Source organism: Anticarsia gemmatalis, chromosome 15, assembly GCF_050436995.1.
Source record: "Anticarsia gemmatalis isolate Benzon Research Colony breed Stoneville strain chromosome 15, ilAntGemm2 primary, whole genome shotgun sequence".
NCBI classification, from domain to species: Eukaryota; Metazoa; Arthropoda; class Insecta; order Lepidoptera; family Erebidae; genus Anticarsia; species Anticarsia gemmatalis.
In genome coordinates, this window is record NC_134759.1 from 2,301,150 (window position 1) to 2,326,423 (window position 25,274).

The window sequence follows — 25,274 nt, forward strand, 5'->3', positions numbered from 1 at the left end:
AATACCTGTTATCAATTGAAAAAAATTCTCATTATTTATCAAAGAATGTCCTTATTTATTAGTAGCAATTATATGTAAATAAAACATCAAAGTTACCCATTAAACCACAGCACAACCAACAATTTGCATTTCTAACTCAAGTAGAGCAATAAAAAGCAAGCCAATTACCATTCATAGGATTTTGAATCAGGAAAATCGCCTTCAACTTATACCTTGAAGCAACCATTACGAAGTAAAGCGGTGAATGTGAACGACTATAGCGCGATGTAATTGCGTGTGCTATTGTACGCTGAGTTTTTCTGATGCCAGTTATGAACAGATAACGTGTTATTCATGCTCCCAATCAATGCTGGAATTACCAGCTTCAATTGAAATTGGGTTAGATTCGCTAATGGGTATACGGATGTAAATGGTTCGTGTCGGTTGAAATTTTAATGTAAGATAAAATTGTAATTTGCCTTTTTTTCAGTCTCTTTTTGTGTCCCATTGCTAGGCCTTTTCCTTCCAAAATTCAGTCCCTATCTTGAGCATTTCTCCACGCTGGTCTATGAAGGCAGAAAGATATTTTATCAGTAATCTTGATTATTGAATATTGCTATAGAATTGTTTCGTTTATTTTAGTTTCGCGAATGGATATAATAGGTTTTCTACTTCCTTTCACAACAAAGGGAATGATAATTCAGTTTAGACTAAAGTTCTAAGAAATACAAACACTTAAAGTAAATAGTAAACAGTAGTAGTTTTCTAAACTGTATCTTCCAGAATCCGTTTGCTTCAATCACTGTAACTCCAATTCTTATTCACATTTCGCCAAAACCTATGAATAAAACATCATCTCTCTGATTTTTGTCCGGAAAATAACAAAGTATGTCACTTTTGTTTACAAAATGTATTGTTCTGTGAACAAACCAATAAGAGATTGTTGAAAAAACATCAAATACGACCAATATTTTTTTGCTAAAGAGCTTTTGAATATTCCCCTCATTCAACTTATTGATGCTGTCCCACTGGCAATTGAAGGACTTGAAAGGAGGTTTTATAACAATCAAATAATATTTTGTGATATTTCAAAATTCCTCTTTGCTATGCTTAAAAAAAAAAGTGATATTATCGCCTTCAAAATATATCGACTTGTGAAAACAGGCAGAATGACAACTGTTACTACGTTGAATAAAGCTGAATTCTAGGTTATTACTAAGGATTTGAAATTCTGTTGCAGCAGATATAGACGCAGAAGTAAATATAAAACACTGGTTTGCATTTAGCCGTTGGGTCTTTGATGTTGTTTATCCACTTTTTTTTTACTAGTTACTAGACAATAGAAGTCTAAGCTATTGTTTTTATTATAAAATCGTTTTAATTCAAAGTACTTAATAATCCTTAACGACTACCAAACCTTCATTCCACGAACCCTCTCCACCAAAGTTTATGTAGGAACATTTCAACATAACACAATTAATACTCCCAAATCTAACTCCTTCAAAGCCTGAAACAAAGCCTTTGGAAATAAAACAAGACCATTAATTATATCGCTTCCTCATTTGACATTGTCACGGTGTACGTTAATTTCATCTTCATCAATTTTTGGCAACTCGTGAAAATTAATTACGTTTCATCATTGTCTTTACCTTACCCCACGTTACGTAGGGTCGGTACATCAAACCGATTATCTACCACTATCGGAAAGAAAAAAATAATCTTAAATGAAAATAGAATCAGCGCCCCTAGCGGTCGCCGAAGTAACAATTTCTAGTTCACTTTAAATGCTAAATTCCTGATACTCGATAGTAACATCTGTAGAGAATCTAGCTACTCTATGATTTACTCATAAAATCATACTGTACGAAAACTTGGGTGATTTGAACGCCTGCCTGACGTTAACTTTCCTTGGCAGCCACATCAATCAGCTCGTGACCACAGTCGATGCAATTCTATCGAATGTTGCGTTTAAGATCCTATACATTATAATATTATTTCCTTGGGAATCCTGCGTTTAAGGGAAAATTAGGAATGTATAGCATAGGAATTTATGATATAGGTGAAGGAGTTGCCAGGATTGCATGCCCAAATTTCCCTATTCTGCGATCTGACTGATCCATAAGTAGAGACATCCCTGAAAATTAATTACGTTTACGTCACGTAAATGAACGTTGTTACATGTGTAACGACTTTCTGCGGCCTTTATTTTGATTGGTAGAATTTGGAAGCTTAAGTGTACTGTTTTGTGCTCATTTGTACACCCACAAATGGAAAATATATTGTGACAAGTATGATCATGTTCTTATTTGTCCCATTAAAATTGTAATTGAAAGGATTTCATATCTACGTACACAAAATAACGCTATCACCTCATAGGGGTAGGCAGAGACCAGAAAACATTATGACCAAGCAACGTAAACAAATTATTTATGATATGCCAAGAATTTATAAAAGAAAAAATATGGACAAAAGCAAAACACTTTCTTTGTAATTTCGATAAATTAAAAGAATATTGAATGTACACCAATTTAAATCGAATTTCTTTAACCTTTCCTTACAAATTAATTCCACTTTTCTTCTTTTTTGTAAACAATTTCCTTAAACTCTACACCGTTGTAGAGTCTTTAACCTTGCTCTACTTGACCGTTCTCGGGTTAAATGGCTCTCTCTTGATGCGAAGCACGCTAATTATGTAGAAAATATATTTTTTTACCTTCACTTTTTATAGTGGCTTTGTGATTGGTATTTTAAATACAGTTGCTGGGGAAATAAAGGTTTTAGTAATGTTAGTCTACGTAGCTTTTTAGCTAGTTATTTATTGAACGAACTTAGATATTATGACATTTTTAAAATACATACAATGTTATTCAAACAATAAACTTGATACACAATATACCTACGAATAGATAAAAAAAAATAACAAGAAAAATTTGGATTAACTGACAGTTTGTTGTTTGAATCGAAAGCGAACCTATAAAAGCTAAAAAACACACCTTTACTTTAATATAAATAGAATACTAAAATCTACGACAAAACGGAGCATCTGATACTCGTTAAATTCAGTTTAAAATCTCAAAATTCCCAACCAATACACTAAGCGGAAGAACTTTCTCGAATGACCACCATATTTCAGCTTAAAACGAATACCCAATTTCTAACTTAAAGAAATAGCACACTTATCCGCCCATTTGTATAAGAAATCGATCCAATCTTGAGACTAACGTACGTCGTTAGCCTTAAATAGTAATACTTTAAAGTACCGGAGTCCGCTATTAATCTCGCTAGTAAACGGTTTAGCGTGAAACACTGACCCAAGGAGCGTGACTTTAGCGTTTTTAACGCGTGAGTCGTGCGGTTTACTGTCTTCACAAACACAACACGCAAAGAGCGCGTCCAGTATTATGCCAGCTGCCTCGAATTTTTGTAACATTCGTTGCGGCTGTACACGTTCACTGTGCCATTTTACACTTGTTATATGAAGCGCCCGTAGCCAGTTGCGCTCACCGGTCGGTAAACGATCTGAGGGTTAAGCAAACCTGGCGCGGTCATTCCATAGATGGGTGCATAGTGGTATTTGAACAGGGCGTCTCCGTGTTTCGGAGGGCACGAAAAACGTCGGTCCCGGTTGTTGTCAATTAAGATAACAGCCACGTCAAAGGCCTTCGGGCGGCTTGAACAACTTTGACACTAAGTTGATCACTAACCATATGATAAGAAGAAGACTTGTTATATTTCAGATTATGTAAACGGCAATAGGATTGACCTTTACATGAAGCTAAGATTGTTATTGGCGAAACATGGGTTTGCAATTACACTGTAGTTATTTCGTTCCGTACCGCGCTCGCTCCGCAATCGTCGTGTATGTATAGCCCCTTAACGAGGCTACCTGTTTAATCTGTAAAAGCTCCAGTATTAGGGGTTTTTTACCGTGCATGTGACTACTGATTAGCTTTAGTAAAAAGGTGTATGGAATAAAAACGTTGCCTTAACGTGCCTCTAGAATTGGCTTTTAATTTGCATAGTTAGCTAGAGCGAGGACTTGAAAGGATTTTTTCGTATACGTTAATTTATTTTGTGTGTGTCCTGCTTGTTTTTTTTAGGAGCCTTTGTTGATAGTTTAACCTGGATTTTAAGTTTTATGTCATCGTAATCGATTCAGTAGTATTTGCGTGAAAGAGTAACAAACATCCATACATACATACTCACAAACTTTCGCATTTATAATATTAGTAGGTTAACCTTCATTGGGTTTTTATTAATTCTTAATAAAACAGTATGCACGTTATCATACGTAATAAAAAAGATTATTCAATCAGGAGTGTATTTAGGGATATTTTCTGTATATTTCTAAATACAACTTCTAGTTAATTCGTTTTATTTCAGACCTCATTTACTGCGATAATAACGTGATAGAGTAATAATATTTATAAATTAGAAGACATGCAAGAAATCGTTTACTTATCTAATTATTGTTTTCATAACATTGGCTCATTTTATTAAATATATTTACTTCACTATTTATGCGTAGCAAGAACTTTCGTGCATACTTCATAATATTTTATAATGCAAGAAAATCGTTTTAATGATATTAACTTTTACTACTTCTACAAGTTTAGGTTACTTTCTCCTTCGTTATAGAAGAATCAAGACTCGTGTCACCCCTAGATAAATGCCAGATAAACTATGTGTCAGAGGTCTTCAGCTGGATCTATTTAAAAGCTACCTAACTAATCGTACTCAGTATGTTACAATTGACAACCACAATAGTGAAGAGCTTCCTATCCAGTATGGCGTGCCTCAGGGTAGTATTTTGGGGCCCACGCTCTTCCTTGTATTCATAAACGAGCTCACTAACCTTAATCTATCTAATGCTAAAGTTGTATCCTTCGCTGACGACACTGCTATCACCTTTTTTGCCAACTCATGGACGGAGCTTCAAACGAATGCCCAGCTCGGCTTTGATACTACCTTGCAGTGGCTCCACACACATACACTATCGCTCAATACTACAAAAACAAATTTTATAACCTTCTCATTAAGTTCAAAATCTCAACCAACTACACCTATTATCCTTAAAGCACACTCTTCATTTAACGAACCCCACATCCACTGTAGCTGTCCTTCGCTAATCGCATTAGATCAAACTAAATATCTGGGTATCATATTAGACAAAACGCTGACCTTTAAATCACACTCAAACGCTCTTGCCAACCGGTTGCGTAAATTAATATATATTTTTAAAACTCTTAGGCATGTCACTAACCTTACAGTTATTCGCAACGTTTACTTTGCTTTGTGCCAGTCAATCCTCATCTACTGTATCACTTGCTGGGGTGGAGCAGGTAAAACCATCTTAAAACCGGTAGAAATAGCACATAGAGCAATACTCAAAGTAGCATCCTGTAAGCAAATCCGATTCTCAACCGCTACATTATACAAAGAATGGCATCTAATAAATGTAAGACAACAATATATTTTACAAACAACCTTAGCTCAACACCGTGAAACACCCTTCAAACAAATTACTAAACGCCGCAAAGACAAGGTATGTGTGATACCCCCTGCGCCTTTCGCTTTCATAAAAAGGTTTTCTATTTATTTAGCCCCATATCTTTATAACAAAATTAACGCAAGATGTGAAATATATGGAATGTCGTATTTTGTTTGTAAAAAGACCATTCGTTCATTCTTACTGAACTTGAGCTATGATGAGACTGAAGCATTTTTGGCAAAATAGTTTAACACACACACACACACCCACACGCACACATAAACACACACATACACAAACACACATGCACACATACACACACACACACACACTAACACACACAAACACACACACACACACATAAAATGTACAAAAAAAAAAAAAAAAATTTAGGTGTAAAAGCAGCTTATACAATCACCGCTTACTGTTCGTCACACATATACTACAAACAAATCAAACCTACTTTCTTACAATCGAGGGAACGGGACTGTATCTCCTTAACACAGGTTAATTGTAGCCTAGCTAGGAGAACAGCGCTCCAGCCAAAAATTGTAGATGTTCAATTAAATTTAAATTATATGTGCAATTTGTAAATATGCATTATTGTAAATCTGTCTGCAATCACTTTGTTCTTCTTAAATAAAATAAACTATCTGACACATGGTACAACACCAAATGTATAAAAATAATTGCGACTGACAAACTTACCTATATTTATCCAGTAGTAAACAGGGTATAAATGACTAGCTGACCCGCGCAACTTCGCTTTCGTCACTTAAGAGAATGACTCACAATTTTCTCCGTTTTTGTGACATTTTTCGTTGCTGCTCCGCTCCTAATGACTGTAGTGTAATGTTACATAGCCTATAGCCTTTCTCGATAACATGGCTATCCAACACTGAAAGAATTTTTCAAATCGGATTAGTAGTTCTTGAGATTAGCGCGTTCAAACAATCAATCAAACAAACAAACTCTTCAGCTTTATAATATTAGTATAGATTAGTATAGATTTCTATAATATAACTTTGTACACAGTGTTTAAGTCTCACAACTATCAAAACTACGGTGAGTAATAAACACGCCACGACACCATGAACTTACCCCATTATTACACTCGACGATATAATTATATTTTAATAGTTTAGGCCTCTGGAGTGTCGTATCATAGATACAATAGACTTAATGTCTCAAGGGTACTGTAAGATGGGAATTACTATGTCTGGAGAATTATACACTATCTTTCTTTGCCAGCGAGTTTGCTTGTAGATAATAATAATTATTATTATGAGCCTGTATTGTCCCACAGCTGGGCAAAGCCCCTCCCCCCCATAGTTTTCCACTGTAACCTATCTCCGGCAGTTCGATTCCATTCTGGATTAAAGGTGTTCAGCTCATCTTTCCATCTTTTACGGGGTCTACGTCGCCGCCGTCTCCCAGATAATTATGTAAGTTCTATAAAGCTCTTACAGTTTTTAAGACAAGGTTTAGTTTATAAGTCTATAAAATTAGATATCGATATTTTACACTTTATAAAGAAATAACCTATAGTATATGAAAGAAACGACGAAACACACGCCTGCTTTTGAGACAGTCTACCTGTGTCTTAACTTAGAATGTAGTTTGTTACCCTGTAAAGTTGAATATTAAGTGTGCGTTCCCACTATGGCGCAACGATTAATTTATCGTTGGACGACTGCCTATTAATAGTCCTTATAACGATTGTTTGTCGTCAAAAAATTTTGTCGTTTATTTTGTCTTTTAGACTGTCGTATCTAGCCGTCCCCACTGTGCACTGTCACGATAATCTGTCGACACTGCAAAAAATGTCGTAGACGTCAGTAACTCATGTCTTTCTATATGTGAACACCTCCATTTAAACATATAAGCCACGTCACTTAAAACTACACGACATAATGGGAACGCGCCCTAACCCTTTAACCAAAAAAGTTTCCTAAGAAATTGAAAGAATATTATTAGTATATAGTATTGAATGGCCTCCATGGGCTAATAGTACTTTTACACCCAATTTCGAAATTGGGAGTCGCGATCAAAAACTACTGTCATATTAATCCCAACATTCTATTTATATAAACAACCTACTCATGACATTAAATACATATTTTAAGCTATTAATAGCTGTGTTTATAATATCTTAAACATAATATTTATGTCTTATTCAGAGCGATGTTCAGGTGAAACGCCTACACACATCTGTTTCAATTACTTACACTCACTTGTTCGGCCATTCCCTGGTGAGGCACTTCTCTATAATTAACAATACGATATAAAATTAAATATATTTTAACTGAAAAATGTTTCTAATTATATATTTCGGCAATTTAAGAACCTCATCATCATGGCTTAGCCTTTCTTCCAAACTATGTTGGAGTCGGCTTCCAGTCTCACCGGATGCAGCTGAATGAAAACCAGTGTTTTACATGGAGCGACTGCCTATCTGACCTCCACAACCCAATTACCTTGGTTATAACACGATACCCTTCGGTAAGACTGGTTGTCAGACTTTCTAGCTTAGCTTCTGACTACTGTTAACGACTGTCAAAGATCTTCGAAATTGACAGCCGGGACCCACAATTTAACGTGCCTTCCGAAACACGGAGGAACTCGATATGTATAAGATGGTCACTCATCTACAGAACAACCTCGGTAAGCGTAGCTTAACCTCAGTGATCGATCCGCGCGGCTGTTGTTAACTAAGCCACGAGCTCCTATCCAATTTAAGAACCTAATATGTATTTGTGACAAGTCGTACCTCGCATTCGGTTTGACTACTAGTTAAGAAATGCGATTATTTATTTACTATCTAATCATAATCTTCCTCTATTTACAACCAAGCAAGACAGCTTTAACCAATTTTGCATTTTCTAGACCCAGACTGCTATTTTTAAGATTGCTATGTTCACAATAAGATATGAAATTGTATTCACAGCAATGCACTTGAATCGCGGCATTAAGCATATACTACTCGTGTTAATGTAGGTATATCAGAAGCCTCAGGGCAGGCTAGTTTCAACTAATACGTGATAAGTAAAACAAAACTCATTAGTGTAGTAACACCGTTAGTTGGAACACAAACATTAAATGTTTCAAATTCACTATTATATTGTTTGTATTCTCTTTGTTATGGAAACTGAATGTTTGTTAAATATTATATTCATTACTGTACGAGTTGGGAAGTTAAAAATGTATGGGCACCTTTAAATTTTAATCGCGTTTTAGACCCGCGACATTATAGCATTACTGTCTGTGTAACTCAGATTTGATTTCGTTGTTACAAAATTATAATATGATTTTATTATTTTTACGAAGTTTTATCTAGCCACTAGCTGACCCGCGCAACTTCGCTTGCGTCACATAAAAGAATCATCATCCATCGAGGTCATAATTCTCCCCGTTTTTGTTACATTTTTCGTTGCTTCTCCGCTCCCGTTGGTCATAGCGTGATGAAATATAGCCTATAGCCTTCCTCGATAAATAGACTATCTAACACTGAAAAAAAATTTCAAATCGGACCAGTAGTTCCTGAGATTAGCGCGTTCAAACAAACAAACAAACTCTTCACCTTTATAATATTAGTATAGATCACAGTGTCATCGGGGTACATTTTTGTTTTGAAGACCTGATTAGCAGATTTAAAATAGTTTTATTAAAGCATCCATTATTTATGATTATACAATTACTAATATTTAGTATGTGCCTACGTATTGTACTATCTATAATCAAATGTACTCAGAAACGTAATCACACCCATTTCAAGACGTATACATTTCAACTAACTAAATGATAGTGAGCCAATGCTATTACCGTTAGTGCTCTGATAATACCCTATTTGAGCTCAATATAAATTCTAGTACACGCGACAGCTGTCTTCGATGACGTCATACAAGTACAATATTATGACGTCACTATTATTAGTCTGAGTGCTATTAGGTTTCTCGGTAATACAACTGTTTACGTTAAGGAATACAGGTTTGTCAAGTATGTAATGTTAAAGCAAATATGATGACTGCCTCTGTGGCGCGGTCGGTAGTGTATGCGACTGCCGTGCGAGAAGTCTCGGGTTCGAATCCTGGGTCGGGCCAAAAAGTCTTTTCTGAGATTTTCCGTTAAGAATTTCTTAGAGATTGCCCGGAGTTGGGAAGTTGAGGTCGAAGTCCTCCGTGCCTCGGAGAGCACGTAAAGCCGTCGGTCCTGCGCCTGACCTCTCACTGGTCGTGTCGGTTATCCGTCCCACCAGACTATGAGAGTGATGGAATAGAGAGTGTACCTGTGTATTGTGCACACACTTGGACACTATAAACAAAGTCCTGCACAGATGGCCAGTTTCAATGAAACTAACCGCCGTAGCCGTATATCGGCTAGGAGGACATTATAATGTTAAAGGAAATGTAGTAAACTATTTTGAAATGTTTAATTCAAGTCTTAGATTAGTGACTGACGGCCTCAGTGGTTTAATGAAAGCTATGTTTAATTTGGTTTAAAAAGTAAAGATTTTCCTTTCAGAAATATCGAAAGGTAAGCTGAGATAATATATTTTCTTATGACATAAACTTCGAACTGGACAAAAGTGATAACAGAGGTAAAGAGGTGGAAGTTTTGACTTTATTATGGGTAAACGATGGTACCATCTTATATTTTATACCCTTGATGAGTATATCTTCGAAATATCGTTGAAACAATGTTGTAGATAAAAAGGTACGATTTAATTAAAAAAAAATGTCTTCTACGTTAATGACGAGAGTAATAATGTCCTCATTTTATTTCGACCTTAATAACTTATTTTACTACCTGGGAAAAATAATGTTTCATAGCTAGCCATATATCAGAGCAACACCGTAATTTTCCACCACAAAACGTGGCACAATCTAAAGCCAACTTACCTATCAAGTTATCTAATAAACGTCAGTCGTGCAAAACTCTGGGCGGAGTTTGAAAATGTGTTTATAGTCCTACTTTCATACTCCGTGGTACAAATTGTACGTGAATATGATCTGACATATTTGTGGGCAAGTTTTTATGGGGTTGGTAACCCCTGAATGCGTAATACTTTGACAAAAGTTCGCTAGAGTGATTCGGATTATGGGATTACTGATTGCTGTGAAAGTTTCTTTCTTTTATGACTTTAGTTATTAAATATGTAATTGGTTGGTTAGTTTCTTGCAAATTAAAAAAATGTACGTAAAATTTGTTAGTTACAAAAGTAATAATATGACTTTTTGTTAAGATTAGTAACCATTAAAGAAATCACTCTGAAATAAAATATATTAACTTATCCATCACATAAAAATAGTTTTTATTTTATGAGATTGCATTTTAGCCGGTTGTCGGTAGTCCATAGTGGTAGAGAAACGAGGTACTGATTCTGATATTTGAACATTTACTAAAAGCTGTTTCAAATTTTACTTTTATGATCATATTAATAACACCACACCCAATATTACACACACTACACATTAATAGCAATCTTATTAACCTCTACAGGTTGAAAACATTCTATAAAAAATAAATTCATACCTACCAAATGCAATTTCAAATTCAAACATAAATAATACAATGAAAAAAAATACCACTTTCTAGTAAAAACATAATACGTTAATCTCAATACATCAGAACTAATTTGTATAAAGCCTTAACACTTGAAACGCTTATATATTCACAAGTACATCCACAGGTGTCGCGAGTGATGGAGTAGAGAGTTTAACACTTCGAAATGGCTTCGCACGAATTGATTAATTTTGTTGAGAACATGAAACGTTGTGAAGCGTTGTATAATCATTTTCGAAAGGGCTTTAAGTTGATGGAATGTAATTACTTTTATTTGGACTTTGTTTTATTTGAAAAATACAAAGAGGTAAAAAATCGAAGACTGTAGGAACAAACGAAAGATCTTTGAAACGACTGATAGAAAAAACTATAAGAGATATTTTCAAGAACACATTAATTATGCTTATAGCTTAGATATGTACAAGCATGAGGTAAGGGAAGTTTGTTAAGATTGTACCAAGTGGCGTTCTTTGGTTTCTCATCTACTCCTCCTATGAAAAGGGCGCGATATTATACATATATGTATGTTATTATATATACAAATTAATAGGAATAAAAAATGAAACACAGCCGCAAACTTGAATTAAAGACGAGGTTATGTTTCGATTGGGATATTAACCAAGGGGCTGTCGTAGCAAAAAACTAAAACAAAACATTATTTCGAATTGATATCTCCTATAACAGATGACAATACAATTTATTATGAGTCTGATAAAAGTACGTTAAATTTATTACTTACTTATTAGCTATAACTATTCAAAACACAGCCCAGTATAATTTCTTCTAACTCAGAAAATCCTCACGGCTTTTTTGATACGAACATTTTTCCAGGCTCCGATTAGCATTAGACTTTCATGACATAATCGAATAAGGCCTTCGAGGGCGTATTAGCATATTTACTATGTTTTTCCATATTGGAAAATCAAATAACGCTTCCAGACTGTCTAAGAGATCTAAACGAAAAGACCTTGATCTCTGAAAATAGAACGACCATGCGGTTTCTACAGAATGCCAACGAACTAAGTTCTTTGTAAAATGATCAGGGACGTTTCAGTAGCGCGATTCTCTACAGTCGGTACTATCGAGTATCGAGAACTAGAGATTTTAAAAGTACTGAAAAAAATATTCCTACGGTTGCTGATCAGATTTTTCTATTAAACTTTTTTATTGATAGCCGTTGCCGATAGTCGATAAAAGTATAGTACAGTGACCTGGGTTATAACACGATACCCTTCGGTAAAACTGGTTGTCAGACTTTCAAGTCAAATATACCACTACGTTATATTTTGAATGCAATGTCCCAGATATGGACATTGGACAGGAATTGTGGTCAAGTGAACGCATTGGTATATGGTAATGTTGGAAAACCGACAAGCCGAGACCGACTTGTAACTGTCGGCCGCAAACGTTCAAGCGATTTGGGTCAATCTTAAACGACGATATTCTGTCTGTTGTATTATGAAAGATAAACTCTTAACGTTTCGTAATCAATATTTTACAAAATGACTGTAGCGCATTGAAAACCTGTTTTACTAATGCATATGCATTAGTAAAACATGTAAAACATGCGTGAAGTTATCGCGATAAAATTTTGTTGTATGCCAAAAGAAGCTATACTCTTATGCAAATATTTTCATATTTTTTTTTTGTATAATCATTTAAACATGATTTGAAGTCAGTCCGCACTACAAAAGCTCAATAAATGATTCGCATCTCAAGGGAATAATAATGAACAATTTACATTAAAATTTAGTACCTAAACCTAAATTGGGAAAATATTTATCAACTAAGTTGCATTTCTTTGTTGACAACATTCCCGAACATTCCCGACATTCCCGAATTACCTGACTATTTCTAAAGCCATCCCCCCAATGCATTGATGTGTCTCATTTCCCATTACCACAAAATCATTTACGGTTATTCTCATGGTGTCCGGCAAAAAACTTGGATAAGAAAGTAATGGAAAAAAGCAATGGCATACTTCGTTTATCTTTGCAAAAGGTGAAAACATGGGAAACACATTTCTGTTTTCTTTTCTGTGACCCTCATTTCAGTCAATGTTGGGTCTTGCATCAAAATGTATCGGATCGGAGGTCTATAAAATAGGGATCAGGGTGTATAGGTAGGTAAGAGGTAGGATCTTCAATCAAACGTCTATTCGCTTCATCATTGAGTCCAAATTATGATGGCCTCTTGGTAAACGACCAGTCATTGACTAACGGAACAGCTACCTATTTTGGCGGCTCGGGTGGAGGCACACGGAGATTTTTTGTTGATTTATTGACTGAGTATTTTAATGCTTTAAAAAATCTGAACGAATTTACAGCAAATTATGGCAAGAGATAGTTGTTTCAGTACTGTTTACGGTACTTAGCACCAAAAAGTCCTGAAATCTATTATGACAAACTATAGTAGTACTGGTTTTGTTTGCAATTCTAAAAAAGTCCTGTAACGTGAATCTCTATTGTTGGTTCTACTGAGTATCTAGAGTTTGACATTTAAAATGCACTGCTAAAATAGTTTTCATGGCACCCGCTAGAGTCGCTGAAAAATGTTTCATATAACATTTCTCGTTAGCTCACTGATTGACGATAGTTGTAAAGAATCGGGCTACTGAATTCTGTTAATTCTGTTCAATTAATGGATAAAACAATAGCAGTTTCCATGGACCTTAACAAGCAATGGTCTTTGTTTTTTTTCCACGTAAAGGACCATAAATTGTAACAAGTGAGGTTTTATGTATATTTTCAACGTAACAAGGCTTATTTTTATGAATTTCAATCGGTTAGCACAAAAGCAATTTTTGGCCATTGTTATCTATAAATAGAAAACAATAAAAAAGAATTGAATGTATTCCAAAAAAGCCTCGTATTCACAATTGCCACTCGAAATATAACAAAACAAACGCTTTAAAACAATAAAGGCGTATCAACCAATTACAGTCGATACAAAACGTACCAGATTTAATTAGTTGTTACACTTTAATGAATCGAGCTCAAAGGGAATGTCTTTCGAACCAATCAGTGTTTTCAAATATCGACTTGTTATTATTATTAAGAGAGAATGATGTAACGATCTGATTCTTTGATTTTGAAGAAATGACAAATGTTTTTGTTGATATTATGATGGAAATTGAACGTGATATAGCAAAGGGATACTTGCTGAAGCTGTATGAGAATGGGAGATGATTTTTAGAGAAGATTTCAAAGATTATGAATTTAGTTGTTTAATACATGCAACTCTTTTCAGTTACTACTTAAAATTCCAGATCATAGTCCAAAGAGGGCTATAAAACGTCAGGCAAACCTTCTTTACAGCATGTTTATGAGAGAAGACACTGTTCGTGAAAAAGTAACGTTGCCTGGTTGTTGAAAACGTACACAATACTTACAACGCGGACGTAATTGGTTGAATCGATTAATACAACATTTGGTAGGACAGAGCACATTTTATACTAACATATATTTTTTATTTTATTTTGGAAAATTCTTAGTGGCTTGGATTTCTGGAATGTGGTCAATAAAATTTAACAAGCATAACTTTAAGCACTAACAGCTATTGAGAATAAGAATTCTAGAACATATTTCCTCCATACTTCAATAAAAATCAATCTCTCTTATAAGAATTTTCCGCCACATTGCTCAGTGTGTTGCCAGCATAAAGCGGTCCTCGAAATGGGGCAGGCACTTTACTTAGATAGCTGTCATTAGAGGCACCGGCGGTGGGATAGTGTAGCCAGTGCTGCCACCACTAATCAGAAAATTGCCCTCAATTATTCAGTGGTTGAGGATAATTTGTAATATTATGCACATGGGATGAGTTCAAGGTTATTTTGGTGTTGGGCGGATGAAAACTTTTCAGGTAATGGGTAAAATGTTGAATGGTGAAAATTGATAAACGAGCTTTTGTAAAGTGAGTATATACAGCTTTTATTACATGAGTTTATGGAATAGATAAACTACCGTTAAATGTACCTCAGAAACTGGGGGTCAATCTACTTCTTGTTTCAATTTATTATGACGATTTTGCTTGTAAAGTTTCTTTCCGATGTTGTTATTCATGGAGATGCATGTTGTTACTGGATTATAATTAAATTCTCAACGTATTTCGGCAAAACTTCCGTTTAATACAATAAATAATAAATACAAAAACCATTTGACATATTTTTTTTTAAACCAGGTGTCACAGTAATCAAGTACTTTTATCAGAATATAGTATGCTCAGTTAAAATGAACACAATAACATACAAACATTTCATATAAAGCCAATAGCCCCCGTGACAAAGCATCGTGAACATCGCGATAAACACAAAGGTCCGCTGCGGTATTCATTGATCACATTGGTTAATTAACATATACAAGTAATTAACGCTTCCAATGAGTTCCGTTTGTGACTGTATTAAGTATTGTAGAACTGTTGGCTTATAATGTTATAGAGGTTTTAAGGGGACAATATGCATTTTTGACTTCGTAATCGCTTGTATGGCATAATGTATGGATGTGAATGAAGCAAAGGAAGTTTGTAAAATCGTACCAAACGGCGTTCTCTGGCCCTATAGAGATGAGCCGTGATGTTATATGCAATATGTTATAAACGAAACTGTATTTTAGATACAATTAATCATCTTACATAATTATCCAGTCTCCATCCGCCACAAGGGATTCCATCCTAAACTTAACCATTTTCAATGTTAGCAGTTCTGCTCAAGTAATTTAGGTAAAATTAAAACAACATTCTTTGCGTAAATAAAGGAAAGAGAATTAGTATATCTATCTTTCTTTAGGTGTAATTGTTTTGTAAGTTGGCTGTGAAAATGTAACAGTCAGCCATACTTTCATACTCATATCTATGAAAACTGGTCTTATATATACAGGGTGTCCCAAAACTCAACGATAATCCGAGACAGGATGAAAGGCCAAGTCATACCGGTTATAGGAAAAATAAAAAAAAAATCCATATCACTTAGTTCAGCAATAATAGACACTTTCCAAAAAAAGTTGAAATTCCACACCCTTGGTCGCATTTTCAAGTCCTGTGATCACCAATGTCACAATTTCGCTGTGTTTTTTTGAATTCCGTGATCTTAATTAAATATGCTATTAATCGTATAACAAATTAATGCACAAAACATTGTTAATTTAATAAAAAAAGTTAAGTTTTAGTGAGTCAACTTTCTCAAAAAATCTAAATCCAGTAGATATTTTTTACTGAGAATGCGTAAAAGAAAAAGTTTATTCGAAATCAATACAAAATCTATCAGAACTTCGCCAGAAAATTGACACAGCGTCAGAAAAAATAAATGCAAGGAATTTTGCTTGACTGGTGAAAAAATCTTTTGTACGCCGTTGCAGAGCCTGTATTCGTGCCAGAGGAAAGCAATTATTTTTAGTAAAGAGGTAATTGAGTCAGTCCATAACAAATATTTAATGAAATAAACATAATAGGTTATAATAATTTTAAAAAAAACAATGAACGAACGATCGATCTTATTTAATTATTCTCCTTAAACTAAAGTAATTCCGAATTGTCTTCCTCTAGCATGAATTCAGGCTCTGCAACGCCTTACAAGAGACCTTTGCACCAGTCAATCAAAATTCATTGCATTTATTTCCTCTGACGCTGTGTCAATTTTCTGGCTAAGTTCTGATAGATTTTGTATTGATTTCGAATTAACTTTTTCTTTTATGCATTCCCAGTAAAAAATATCTACTGGATTTAGATTGGGGGAACGAGGATGCCATAAAATTGTACCACTGCGTCCGATCCATTTGCGAGGATACTCTTCGTTCAAATAAAAATAACATTTTTAATGGCAAGAAAAGTGGCAAGTGTTATACCATTTTGAAATCTTGATTAAATGCGCCAACTTTTGAAATAACTTGCCAAGGATAGTGTAGTACATTTTTTTTCAGTATGAAGCGTCAAAGTTTACTAACGATATTTTTGAGAAAGTTGACTCACTAAAACTTAACTTTTTTTATTAAATTAACAATGCTTTGTGCATTAATTTGTTATACGATTAATAGCATATTTAATTAAGATTACGAAATTCAAAAAAACACAGCGAAATTGTGACATTGGTGATCACAGGACTAGAAAATGCGACCAAGGGTGTGGAATTTCAACTTTTTTGAAAAGTGTCTATTATTGCTGAACTAAGTGATATGGATTTTTTTTTTATTTTTCCTATAACCGATATGACTTGGCCTTTCATCCTGTCTCGGACTATCGTTGAGTTTTGGGACACCCTGTATAGATAAGTACATAAATCTGCACTAAAAACACAACATTTTACTTCCCAATATCATTCTGATCTAGTGTAACACCAACAGCTGTATGTAAAATGGAATAAAAACACGCCAATGTTTATCTTGTTCAGCGAAAACGGGTCACAGGTGATAGCGAAACGAGCCGTTGTTTTATTTGTCTGGGATTATTTACTTTCCCACATCGGTCTCGGAGATAAATGGATACGGTTGTTAAGGCGATTGATTGATAGCGGTTAATTAGTTTTTCGTATGGGCTTAAGGAAGTATGGAACTGGGTTGGTAAATCAATAAAAGAGGGAATATTAACTGATAGTAAATTTTATGTAGTCCATACGTTATTTTATAAATCATGTTAATAATTTTGTAATACAATAATAAGCATATTTTTTTGTCTTTTTTGTCCACTGATGCATGAATGCGTATGAAGCAATTGAAGAATATAAGTACATATGTTCTCTATAAAGTATTTAAGTATGTATCAAGTGGTGTTCTTCAGAAAGAGGCGTGTTTTTATTTATGTACATATGTACATAATATGTATATATTTTCTGTCTTATAAGAAAGTAAAGAAGAAGATAAATGTAATATAGTTTTGGTTGCAAAAAAACACAAGGACCTTTTAAATTATTAATTTGTGATTATACAAAAAAGAAGATATTTTCGCTGTATTCCATATTGTAAAAATAACCACAGCTACGTATGTCTATACAGCATCTTAAACTGTAGCTATCGTATTATTTACGGGAAACCAACTCATGCATCATAGAAAATCTTGCAAATATGAAAGAGAATTCAGTAAAATCTTGCATGCAAATCTTTGAGCGCTTGCACAGAATATAGGTTAACCTCTGCTAAGAAAAATGTATGGCACCCGTGGGATTCACGGGATCTATTGGAGCGATGCGAAGAAATTAAAGTGCATTGTAATCTATCACAATGATGTACCCGAAGGAACGTTTAATGTGTATGTACAACAGATTTTGTTCTGATTACAGAAAAAAATACTTCTATAAATATAGTTTAGTATAAGTTAATTCAAAATCTATACTAATATTATAAAGCTGAAGAGTTTGTTAATTTATAGGGGCAGAGTACAAGTAAAAACTGTATTAAAACATTTTTTTTTACCCATTCCCAAGCGACGTAGCGCGGGTCATCTAATAATTAATAAAGAATTTTGTGTCACCGAGGTTTACGTATCCCAAAGTACTATCTCGAAGAAATAAACAGCATTTCTTACCTGTAAGTGTGGATACCAATTATGCTGAGCAGTGTTTATTCCCAAAATGTGTAATTTTTTTACCTTGAGTCTATTACGGTAACAAAGTTTTAAATGATGAGTATTTGAGTATGACTATATTTGAATTAAACTTTCAAGGGAATAGAATCGCTCTGTTGGATGTAATGACAATGGAATATCGACCATACCATTGGGCAAAACATTCCATCAATATTATAGTCTGATCACTTCATTGTACTGTCGCACAATTATACATATTTTACATATTTAATTTAAAAGCACATTTCATTCCTGATTGTCACAAGCTATTGCCTTATAATTACGTACACACTCAACAATTAATAACTTTATTACTATTAATTTTGTTGAAAATTCGTGACATATTCACCTTTCATTTCAACTGAAATTATATATTAATTTTATTGTCGCCTGTGTAACGAAGTAAATTGAAATGCAAACAAAATATGACGGATTCACGTTTAAAATGTACAGGAACATTGACTGCAATTTATTTGATTTTACATATTCTTTTGTGCTTTTTTTTGGTGTTATAATTGTGAAAATACTACCCATTACTGTAGCTCGATTCTCTTCCACTATCGACTATCGACAACAGGCTAGCTATCAAGAAATTTTGTATGAAAATGTGATCAGCGCCTCTAACGGGCGTCGTAGGAACTACTTTGGCAGTGCATTTTAAATGTCAAACTTTCGATACTCGACAGTACCGCCTGTTGAGAATCGCGCTAATGTGCACTGCTGGGCAAGTCTTCCTTAGGAATGAGCAAGGCAATAAGACTTGTGTCGAATATAAATAATCACGCCGGCCAACAATGGGTTAGGAACTTTGCTCTCTTTTTAAAACTGTTTTGAAGATTTTTTGGCATGCAGGGTTTCATCACAACGTTTTGTTTCACCGCTAGAATAATTGACTATTATTTCTAATACACTAATAGTTTCGCCAAGTCATTAGTGTTGCTTTAGGTTTGAATCCTCGACCACTTACGTAAAAACCATGCTCTAATTTATCAAGAATATTCTTATGATCATGGATTTTTATATGCAGTCAATATTTACCGTATAATTTTTGCATAAATAAAAATAAAATATTTCCCTCTACATTTTTTCTGCACTGTCAATATCATAGAACATGCTTCCAATATTCTCCCATCACAATATTTGCCGACACAGCCAACGATATCTCATTTCTGTCAGGATTTCCCATAAAATATGGCTTGCAGCATCTGAACGATAAAATATCGTGACGACAAGTGTCCGTGCACTGCAAGCTCAATTCTGGTCTTTGTACTCAGCTGGTATTATCTAGGATTGATGGCTTTACAAGATTTATTTATTTAAACTTCATATACAAGTCTGTAGAAAGGCGGACTTAATGCCAGGGGCATTTTCTACTAGTCTACCTTGGGGTGATGCAGAGATATTTACGAAGGTGTTTAAAAAAGGAAGGAAAGTGAGTTAAGAAAGAGTGTACAAATAAATAATAATATAAATAATTAATATGAGTGTAATTCATATCCTAAAGAGTTAGATAGTAAATTAGTTTCACAAGTAATGAATTTAGTTGCTTCATATTAGGAATTAATCAGCGTAGTCATAAATCTGACACTGAAAGTCGCTAGTGTCTACAAAGACTACCTATATATATACAATTGCTGATCGCAATGATTTGGGAATGATTACCGGATCAGGCTTCGGAGAAAGTTCTATTGCATTATTTTTTTATTTAATAGTAACCCGGGGTTTGGCACACGCCCGGTATTACCCAGTATTTGGCAAGTTTAAAAATGGCTCATTTAATGATTATAAAATTAAATAAATCTGTATTTGGTACGGTTTTGTCAGGTTTATTTTGCAATACATTGTTATTTCTATGAGAATGTAAAAAATCAAGCGCCAGATAAGTTATTCGCATTCAACGTCTTGCCCTTTCAAAGTTGTATTTTTTCGCTAAAACCACTTGACAAAAGATTTATTATTGATATAAAAAGGTCAAAATGTGAGACTAGTTTAATGTTTAAGAAAGTCAAAGCCGTATAGTTTTAACTTTCAAATGTTGGAAAATCCATCATATTTAGAAGTTTCTTCAAGAATTTTTAGATAAGTGCTTTGTTAACAGCATAATGTATTCGCACATTTAACTTTTTTTATTTCTTTACTCCCAGTAGATTGAGGATTTATACAATAAAAAAACTCTTGACTATAAATTCACGAAACGTGATTGAAAACGGATTTTAGAACATCGCAACGATTTTGACACATAAAGAGTAATATGTTTCTGATTTTCTAAACATAATATATTTTTAACTACATACGTGACATTAAACGTTTTTATATTTACTTTATTTATCAAATAGGGTACGTAATACTCGAAACCGGCGGTTCTAAGGGCAAGATATGGATGTCAATGAAACAGGAAAAGTATGTAGAGATCGTAGCGTTATGTACCCCTATGAGAAAATGGCGTGATTTTATATTTTTATGTGTTTTTTCTAATCAAATCTTTTTCTATATTACAGGTAATACTTTCAATTCAACATGCTACGTAAGTAAACGAAAAAAACACTAAACGTACTATTGGTAAAATAAATTCATATACATTTGTAGAAACGATCATTTTATTGGTGGTCCGTGTGAACGATATTATATCGCTTCGTAAGCTCCAACAAATAGTGAGACCTTTGCAATTGAATTCAATGTTATTAATATTTTTTTATTCGGAGAGTGTTCAGCGAAAATTTTCAGTGAAATTTTTTCGTGATTGAGAAAATGAAAATTTCCCGTCGTGATTACAATTATTTCGGTTGTTGGACCTGTTATGTTAATAAAGCTGACTACTTCAGTTGCTTTTGTACGTTTTATTTTAGTTATGTTGAATTTTTTGTCCACAAGGAGAATTTTGAACATTGTATTGTATTAATTTACGTGATAAAGCTAAAAATCCATATTAATGTAATTGGATCAAAGTAAAGCATATTTGTTAAGTAAGATGATTTTTATTGGACGTAGGGTAATAATACTACCCACAATTATATGCATAAAACAGATGCCATTTTTTAAACTATCACTGACTTCATAAACACAAATTTTCACCCCAAATTTTCATTACGTTATTTTATTTTTCTGATAATATAAATGTAGGTATCACTTTAAATTAAAATTTATTATACGTAAACTTTGTTCCCTTAAATTTCTATCACGAAATGCACACATCACCAAACTCAAACAAATCTATAACAGCGAAACACAAGTGACCTCGAAGGGCGCGATCAGACTTGTTTATTTAACAATTTCGCCTCCGTGCCAAAAGTTTGGGTTCAATCAATGCACTCGACAAATATTTGTCTCGTTGTTCTCGTTCATAATGGCTGGGGTTTGTATCAAGTGTTTGTGTATTGGATATTTTAAGCCTTTTTTATGTCAATAGGTACTTGTTTATACAAGAGTTAAGGCTTATTCGTGGATTGTACACTTTGATAGACAGCGAAGAAGTTTTGATACCGTCAAATTGTGTTTGTATGTGGATAGAGGACCTAAATTAAACGTTAAGGATTTTTTATTTTACAATAGCTTTTGGTTCTTACTAGTCAAGATAATTATTTCAATCGTAGTAATTGTTCTCAAGAACAAAACATTGTTCGTAGTAAGCCATCGTATCAAGTACTTGAATTAAGAATTTCCTTGAAAAAAATTGGGTATTCCAAAATACGCTACGGACTCTCTCGAATTATTTTTGATAGCTAGCTATCAACTGTAGGAATACGTGCTCAAAATTGTATATCATCGAAAACATTAATACTGAAAATAATATTCCCAACCAACAAATTTAAAACTAAACAACCATTTGCAAATTGAACACAACAATAAAAGGTAATATATCACACAATAAAACAATAGGGCTAAAACCTACATCAAACATTTTTCAACTGAGCCTAGACGCTTTACTAACAAGATTTTCTCACGATATGAAGAATATGTAGCAAATAAAATAAAGAATTCGTCAACACACGCCTATTTGACGGCCACAAAAGAATCCTTTGTTTTGTTGAGAACATTATTTTACGAGCGTTGATATTCTAAGGTGTAAAAAGACAGGGGAAATAAATAGAGGTAACGTTTCCATTGCGAAAAGTAAAATATGATTTACGAAAACTATTTTTTTTTTCAGTGGTTGGTATACTTTCCTCTTTATTCTTTCTAAGCTTGCCACATTTTCGACCACCAAGCACTGTTGGTATATTTGTGTACAATAAACTTACTACACTAAACGATAAACTATTATATGGCTTGATAAAAACTGTTGTTTCATATTATTTCAGATCGTCTTTGTTAAGTTTTTATTTTCATCGAGAAAAACTAGAACCATTAAAAGTGTCGTCTAAGTTATAGAGACGTCGAGCTCAAATACCTTGAACCTTTATTGTCTATAGAGTAACCGGTAAAACAACTGGTTAATTAACTGTTTTTTTTCGACCCGTAAGCACGAATATTTCAAATTACATTTAAAATTTCACCGAAAAGTACAGCAACACCGCAGTTATCGAGCTGGAATCTTTATTAAAAAATAAATAACATCATTATCCAATGCGTATTTAACAAGCATTTTGTATAACGACGTCACAATGTACCGTTCATTGGCTCACATTAACATGCAACTGCCAGCATTTAATTAAGTTAATGTTTACAATACATTTAATGACGTCACACAGATAAATCGTATGTAATTGCAGAATGAATCGGGAAAGAGGATTTAAACTTTCGTAATGAAACCATTAAAAGACTTTAACATAGATAAAAGGACAAAGTTCTATTTGATTTAAAAGGGTTTTTGTTCCATGCGACATTTTCTACAATCTGTTCTTTAAATTAGCAAATTGACATTTAAAATTTTAAAAAAAAGTAGTTCTAGTAGAATACGCTAGGGGTGCTGCTGTGGTTTTTATTAGACATTTTGAGTTTAATTAATTCGCTGGAAGAAAGTAGCTCCTCCTGACATTATAATAATATATGCCCATAAATATGCCGCTATAACAAGTTATAGTAGTTCTAGGTAGTTATAAGAAAACGTATTATAAACCGTTGTAGACCGGAATAGTACCTGAAAATACAGAAAGCGATTTTATAAAACTGTTATTCAAGATCCTCCTAAAACGAAACGAAAACTAAACGTGACTCGAAAAACACTATCAATTTATTTTAATCCTATTTCAAATTTCATTCCACTTTAATCCAACAGCATTTTTTATTCACTTCAAAGTCATTCTTCAATAAGCAAATTTCATGAAATAAAACAACGAAACACGCTATTTCAATACGATTTTACTACAAACAAATCTTAAGATTATCTGTGAGTTTTTTACGTCTATAAACCATAAGAGAATCGTTGGAAACTATTTGATTTATGGCATCGTAAAGAATTGACGGCACGTGCCAAGCGGCGACGGATACCGAGGGAATGTTCAAAGGTGAAGAGTATGAGAGTAGCGTGTTGTCAGTTCGATTGTCGCTTGAGACATTTTTAAATATTAATGCTATACATATATAGTGCAGCAGAGAGAGTAATCATGGTGGATGTCGTAGGTTTCAGTACCTTACGAAAATGTTGAACAAATACATATTCGAATTTAATGACAGTTCTCTTGCTATAAACTATTCCATCATAGCGGAAAGACTCTTCAATGCATACAATTATAAATTATCGGAAACAAAGCACAACAAGATTCGAAACAAGTTAATTCGAAATAGTAAACATGTGATAAATAAAATCGGACCCACAGCGTTTGCGTTAGCTAGTAGCGACATGCTGATTTTATTAACCCTTGTGTTATTAGATGTCATGTAAAGGTTTGTGACTACCTTGACCAGTATACCATTATATAACAAAATCCTATATTACCGAACTGACATAATAACCTTTTCATTTCCTTCACCACATTATTCAGTACACGTGCACTAAATAACCACAAAATACAGTTAATCAGTGTCCGTATATCTTCACTATGGCTACCTGGTTTGGACCATAAATCTGAGTTAGAGGCAACACGTTATGAAACTTTCCCGACGGTATTTTACTCATGTAACTATGAGCTGGTCTAAATAGGGTTTTTCGTTACGTTATCTGCATAAGAATAGGGGTTTATGCAAGTTTGAAATTATGAGTGTCTGGCCTTTGTTTAGGTTCGTAAAGGTGGGTTAGGTCAGAGGTTTCGTGTGCTTTAAGAAAATGGGTTTCTTTGTTAAAATGTTTGTGTGTGTTTTGGAATGTACGATGTTAAAATGATGTTTTTGTTTGACATTATAAGAAAGTAATTAAATAATATATGTTTAGAAAATCTAATGTTATCTTTACAAAAACATTCACAACAAGTTGTAAAAAAAAATCAAGTACTTTTTTTTACAAATATAATTTTCCTCTTTAAAAAAAAGCTAGAGTTAAAAAAGGAGGTTCTCGGTTTGTCGTCTTTTATTTACGTTACTGTAGAAATTATTATCAGTTTAGTAAGAAATATCAGGCTTTCACGCTTCAACAATTTACTGCTAAATACTGAATCTATTCTCGTACCGGTGAATATTTGAACACACTACACAGAACAGCACACCCACAGGTATTGAGACTGCTTTGACAAAATAACTACGTACAATATCGACAATATCCTTTGTCAAAGGAACAATATCAGTTGACTATTCTACTGATTTATGTAGACATTCTCATATA

At 33.8% G+C, this 25,274-nt stretch overlaps 2 protein-coding genes across 2 annotated transcripts in view; one reads left to right on the forward strand and one right to left on the reverse strand.

Annotated features, from left to right (window-relative positions):
- The window catches only part of LOC142978757 (uncharacterized), a 180,216-nt gene that overhangs the window by 68,042 nt on the left and 86,900 nt on the right, over positions 1-25,274 (forward strand). The gene's annotated exons all lie outside the window — the stretch shown is intronic.
- The window catches only part of LOC142978755 (uncharacterized), a 331,498-nt gene that overhangs the window by 7,502 nt on the left and 298,722 nt on the right, over positions 1-25,274 (reverse strand). The gene's annotated exons all lie outside the window — the stretch shown is intronic.